A 6,991-nucleotide genomic window follows, 5' to 3' on the forward strand; every position below is an offset into this window, starting at 1 on the left:
CCTCTCCCGAGTCATAAGCAACCGCAACTGATATGTGAGGCCATCAATGAACCTCATGATCCTCTCCCTATCAGTGGGAACCAACCAAACTGCGTGACGAGCTAACTCAGAAAAACTCATCTCGTACTGCGTCACAGACATGCCATCCTGACGAAGCTGCTCAAACTATCTGCGCAGCTCCTCTCTGCGAGACTGCGACACGAACTTCTCCAAGAAGAGAATGGAGAACTCCTGCCATGTAAGTGGTGCTGCACCGACCGGCATGCGCCTCTCATAAGCCTCCCAGCATCTGAAGGCAACCCCAAAAAACTGAAAAGTAGTGAACGAAACCCCACTAGTCTCCAGAATACCCGATGTCTGAAGCATCCGCTCGCACTTATGCAAAAATCCTTGAGCATCCTCTGACTTAGCACCGCTAAATGATGGAGGTCGAAGTCTCCCACATCTATCAACTCTCCTCTACTCATCATTAGCCATAACGGGGACTACCGGGGCCTGAGCAACTACAGACGGCTGGGTTGATAGTGCCCCCGGATTCTGGAGTCCCGGCATCACCTACTCGGTTGTACGGGCGGTGGGAGTCTGAGTACCTCCCCCGGCCTGAGAAGTGGCTGCTGCGGCCGGAACAGACACCGCCTGAGCAAGACTGGTACATACGGTTAGAATCTGAGCTAAGGCCTCCTGAAGGCCTGGAATCACGATGGGCACAACTGGTCCTTAAGTTGGCCCCACTGTCTCAACTGTATCTGGTATCTGCTCCTAAGCTGGAGCGACTGGTGGGTCTGCAGGTGCTTCCCTAGCTGCTATACGAGCTGCACCCCTGCCCCTACCGCGGCCTCTACCATGATCTCGGCCTTTCATGACCCTAGCTGGTGGTACTGGTGGCTGTCCATCATGCCCAGTAGTACGTGTCCTCACCATCTATGAGAGAATAGAATAACAGAAGTTTAGTTATCGGAATCAACAAATCCGCACGACAAGAATACAAGAATGTGAAATTTTCTAAGGGTTCAGCAGCCTCTTGAAGATAAGTACAAATGTCTCCGTACCGATCCGTAAGACTCTACTAAACCTGCTCATGACTCCTGAGACCTATGTAACCTAGGCTCTGATACCAACTTATCACGACCCAAAACCAACCGTCGTGATGGCGCCTATCGTGGAACTAGGCAAGCCAATTACTCAAATATTCCAACATAACCAAAAGCTTTGAAAATAAAAATACGGAAGCAGTTAATATTTAAGGAAAACCTTTGAAAATAGAAATAAATACGCAACCCTATACAATCTCTCCCAAAACTGGGGTGTCACAAAGTACATGAGCATCTACAACAGAAGATAGTCTAATATAATGTCTAAAGAGTAAAAACTGAAATATAAGTAAAGATAACGAAGGAGGGTCAAGGTTTGCGAACGTCATGCAGCTACCTCGATAGTCTCCCGAGATCCTGACTCCACACTCAGCAGCCGCTGTGACCGGAAGCACCTGGATCTGCACACGAGGTGTAGGGCGTAACGTGAGTACAACCAACTCAATAAGTAACAAATCCAAACTTTGGACTGAAAGTAGTGACGAACTCAACCTACACAGTTCAATATGGAAGTAACAATGCAGAAACGTAGGCATGCTTTCAAGTTCAGCAGATAAACTCAAAACAGTAAAATAGATCAAATCTGAATGATAAGAAGAATATAACTTCTCTACTCTTACATGCCAATGCACATGCTGTATGTGATGCACCATGCTGACAGCCTCATGTGCTCACACTCACCATGTCAATGAAACTAGCCCGAAAACAATGATATGATGCATCAATAAATAACAACAGAGACTGAGATATGATGTGAAATGAATGAATATGACTGAGTACGAAATATCAATAAAATCAGTAAGATAAGAGCAAGAAACGACCACTATGGGTCCTAACAGTACGGACATATAGCCTAGACATTATCTCTAGCATGTTTAACAGCTTAATTACTTTATCACATGATGAAAACACGAACATCAACAAGATAAGTCCACTATACAGTGCCATGGAATCAACCAGGCCACAATTCTCACGTTGCATGCCCGCACACCCGTCACTTGGCATGTGCGTCACCTCAACACCAATAATATAATACATATTTTGGGGGTTTCGAACCCTCAGAGCCAAGTTTAGAAGTGTTACTTACCTCAATCCGAGCAAATCTCTACTCCAATATGCCTTTACCTCGCAAATAGGCCTCCAAATGTCCCGAATCTAGCCACAAACAGTACAATACAATCAACACGGGCTAAAGGAATCAATTCCACAAGAAATTACTAAGTTATAACTCAAAAATCCGAAATTGGTTCAAAACCACCCCCGCGCCCACGTCTCGGAATCCAACAAAACTCACAAAATCCGAAAGCCCATTCAACCATGAGTCCAACTATACAAATTTTATCAAAATCCAACACCCAATCATCATCCAAATCCCCCAAATCAACTCTCCAAATCCCTAGCCTCAAACTCCCAAATTACACATCAAAAACACCCAAACTAGGTGGAAAATAAATGGGGACACAAGATTATTGATCAAAAACAATCACAAGGGACTTACCTCAAGAATTCCCTCGAAAACCCTCTCAAACATCACCCTAGTTCGAGCTCAAAATGTTTGAAAATTAAGAAAATCGCGAACCCTAATGTTTTTAATTCTACCCGACAAAACCGCTTCTGCGGTTCCACTTGATCGCATCTGCGGCCTTTCACGCTTCTGCGGTGCCCAGTCCGCTTATGCAAATACGCTTCTACGACGGGCCGTCCGCTTCTGCGAAGCTGCCTCACCAAGCGCCCATGTGCTTCTGCGATCCCATACCCGCATCTGCGGACACGCAGGCACGGAAAGGACCTCACACATGCGACCTCTGCCAGCTTCCTTCTTGACCACTTCTGCGGTCCCTTTCTCGCTTCTGCGAGCTCGCATCTGCGGTTTCAATCCGCCAGTGCGATTACACCAGCAGTTGCAAATCTTCAGCAACTCTTCAACTTCAGACATCATTCCGAAAATCATTCGAAATCAACTTGAGACCCCCGGGACCTCAACCAAACATACCAGCAAGTCTTAAAATATTATACGAACTTAGTCGAACCCTCAAATCTCCTCAAACAATATCAAAAACATGAATCGCACATGGATTCAAGCCTGATGAACTTTGAATTTCCAAATTTCTACAACCGGCACCTAAACCTATCAAATCACGTCCGATTGACCCCAGGTTTTGCACACAAGTCACAAATGACACCACAGACCTACTCCAATTTTCAGAATCGGAATCCAACCTCGATATCAAAAAGTCCACTCCCGGTCAAACTTCCCAAAAATTCAACTTTCGCCATTTCAAGCCTAATTCAACTACGGACCTCCAAATCACAATCCGAACATGCTCCTAAGTCCAAAATTACCTAACGGAGCTAACGGGACCATCAAAATGCAAATCCAGGGTCGTTAACACATAAGTCAACATCCAGTCAACTTTTCCAACTTAAGCTTTCCATTATGAGACTAAGTGTCTCAATTCATTCCGAAATCTCTCCGAACCCGAACCAACTAACCCGATAAGTCATATAAAAGCTATACAACACAAAAAAGGAGCAGTAAATGGGGGAACAAGGCTACAACTCTCGAAATGACCGACCGGGTCGTTATAATTCTGCACTCTTTTTGCATAATTTCTGCATTTTCTGCATAATTTCTGCATAGTTTTTGCATTTTTCTGCATTGATTATGCATTTTTCTGCATATTTCTACATTATTTTAACTTCAGTTTGTGCACTTCTTTCCAACAGTGCAGCAAGAATATAATTATCTTGCATCTTGGATGGTATGAACTAATATCTTTGATTTTTCCCAATTCTGTTAGTTGGAGTTTGATAAAGCTTTTTATTGGAGTTGAGTATTTGAGTTTAGTATGATAAGAAAATATTGTTGGACGGAGTTTTTTATTAAGAAATATTGTTTGTATAAGTCGTGCAATATCCAAGGTTAAAATAGAAAATAGAATTTTATCCAAGTTTATACACCTTTAACCCAAACACATATTTTAGATTATATATATATCCCATTTTTAATCCAACGAACCAAACAAAGTATTAGCGCTAAGTAACCCAAGGGATTATTAATCCCGAATTATAATCCCAGGATAATTCCGTCCGCGAACCAAACGATCCCTTAGAGATTTAGTTGAGTTTTTTTGGGTAACAGTTCAGCCCATAACGATATTGTCCACTTTAGATTTATGCTTGTACATCTCTTTATGTGTCTAGGACGGATCTACCGTTAAATACATCTAAACCCAATAATTTTGACGCAAAACATAATTTTATTTGTAAAATTTTACTAAAATTATATAAATAGTAATTATAACCTCATAACAGTATATATAGGTGGGGAGGAGCAGAAATGCGGAGGGGATTAGCAGGTGGTTAATCGAATTTTCATCAATAAGGTGGCTAAAATTTCATATTTTTAGTGCATTACTTACCTTACATTTGGGGCTTTAATGCTAAACTCTACTATATTTATGCTTAATTGAGTTTATTTTATGTGTAGGTACACTGAAGATGAAATTTAGAGCAAAGTAGAGATTTTATATACTACAAGAATGGTTCGTGATTATTTGATGACGGAAAATATTATGATATATTATTGTGCCAACATTGAAGACAAATCAAAAGAAGACAAAAGAAGAATTGGAAAAAAGAAGAGAAAATATGAAATGAAAGAGTTAGGCAGAATGAGAAACGAAGCAGCAGCAGGCGTAGCGAGCCAATTTGCTCACGTTAGAGCAGGCGAGGCGAGGATTAAAGCTCGCGTTTGAGCTTGCACCTCCAGGGTTACAGCGAGATGGAGCTCGCGATAGAGGTCGTGACGCGAGGCCTGTAGAGAGGGTGTTCCGGATTTTAAAAGCCTATTTCATCTCCTTTTTGGTTTTGGACTTGGTTGTTTTGTCTAGGTCTTGTCCCTACACATATAAATAGTCATTAAACACCATTTTAGGAGAGTTTTGGCGACCAGAGGCAAGAACATCATGTGGAACAATTTTTGGAGGAGAAAATCATCGAGTTCTTCATTCCTTCATCTTTTCTTTGTAATTTGCTCATGCAAAATACTTGAAAAATTGTTACAACGAATATGAGTAGCTAAACTTCTAATCTAGGGTTTGATGGAACCTATTGGAAGATGATTTTCTACTAAGTTTAATATAGATTTGCCTTTGTTTTTTTTTCCTACTTATTCAACTACGTTTACATTGTGGTTGATTGAAGAGCTCTCAATCGACTGTGCCTATTTAGTGCGTATTGCTTGAAAAAGAATACATATTTAGGTAATTGTTGAACAACATCACTCCTAACGTATGTGAGGAATTAATATGGAGGGTTTAAAGATGGGTTAGGAATAACGAAACCTTGGTGCGATCCTAGTGAGCGGTAAATTAGAGTCAGCTAGTGTAGTTTGGAAGAATATATCTAGTAAATTGTGGTAGTTACTCGAAAGAGAATTACGACACTCAAAGTACTCACGATCGGTAGAGAATACTTAGGCAAATTTATAAAAAACGTAGCGGGGAGGATTCCGACAATAGGGGAAATCATAACCTTAGACTGTTCCAAATCTCGTCCACAACCTTTTCCCTATTAGTTATAAATTACTACATTTTAATTACTTTGCTCTTAGTTAGTAAACATTCAAATCGTTATTTAATATTTCTGAAGGTTGATTACTTGAATTCGTGCGAGTCTAGTAGTTGTAATTAGTAGGTTAATTCCATGTGGGATTCGACTCCGGACTTGTAAACCGGATTATATTTGCAACGACCGCTAGACCTCTTAGGAGGCATAGTTGGGGGGGGATCAAATTTTGGCACTGTTGCCGGGGACTTAACGGTGTTATTAATTATAGCTAGAAGAATTTCTAGGATTCTTAGTTTAATTAATTTTCTTCATTTTAAATTAATTATATTGAAATTCTAACGTTTGTAGTCTTGGGTGTTACATGTGCATGCCTAGAAATTCCTCAAGAACTGGTGAATTGTTTGAAGCATTATCGAATCCTGAAAAAGTTTTTTAGGCATTAAATCATGCAAACAAGAAGGACAAACGACAACAAAACTTAACAGAACGAATCGAACTAGACATGGGTGACGTCATAGACGACCAAAATAACCGAAACAATGTGATTGACCCGAATAATCAGGGTGTGGCACCTCTTGTGCCAGAAGTGACCTTGTATGATTGGGCACAACCCACCACTGAAAATCTGACAACCGCAATTACAGTCCCGCAGATACAAGCGGAGTTATTTCAAATCATAAATAACATGCTACATCTACTGCAAAACAAGGGACTATTCTTAGAGTCATACATTGAAGATCCACAGCAGTATCTGAAAAACTTTTTGTCAATTTGTGTCACTCAAAGGCATCCGAATGTGACACAGGAAGCAATCAGACTATTATTGTTTCCATTCTCAGTGACTGGAGAAGCTCATACTTGGATCAAATCTCTCCCCATAAATTCCATCACCACATAGGAGGAATTGGTCAAGCAATTCTTGAACAAGTTCTACCCGCCAAATAAGACTACCAAGCAAGTTGGTGAGATATTGAGCTTCAGGCAGAAATCAGCTGAAACACTACAAGAAACGTGGGAGAGGTTCAAGGGGATGCTGGTTAAGTGTCCACATCATGGCATTCCAGATCAGATGTTGGGACAAAGGTTTTATATGGGATTGGCAGATAGCTTGAAGGCCGATGTTGATGCTTCAGTAGGAGGAGCATTTTTTAGCAAATCATTTAGAGAGTGTAAAGTCCTGCTAGATAAAATGGCTCAAAACTCAGGATGGATGACAAGAGACACTACAATCACCTCTGAGTTCACTTAGTGGCTTTGGACCCAAACAATTCCATAGCCGAGAATATGGCCACTCTGATGACGCAAATGAGTATCCTCACCAAGAAGAT

The 6,991-nt window shown here is 41.1% G+C and overlaps 1 non-coding gene across 1 annotated transcript; it reads right to left on the bottom strand.

The window, feature by feature from the left end:
• Nucleotides 1-6,615: 6,615 nt before the first annotated feature.
• On the bottom strand, nt 6,616-6,722 carry LOC142172353 (small nucleolar RNA R71). Its single transcript, XR_012701714.1, has one exon. It is a non-coding gene; the product is annotated as a small nucleolar RNA R71 (small nucleolar RNA).
• Nucleotides 6,723-6,991: the final 269 nt, after the last annotated feature.

The sequence above is a fragment of the Nicotiana tabacum genome, chromosome 17 (genome assembly GCF_000715075.1).
Source record: "Nicotiana tabacum cultivar K326 chromosome 17, ASM71507v2, whole genome shotgun sequence".
Classification (NCBI taxonomy): Eukaryota; Viridiplantae; Streptophyta; class Magnoliopsida; order Solanales; family Solanaceae; genus Nicotiana; species Nicotiana tabacum.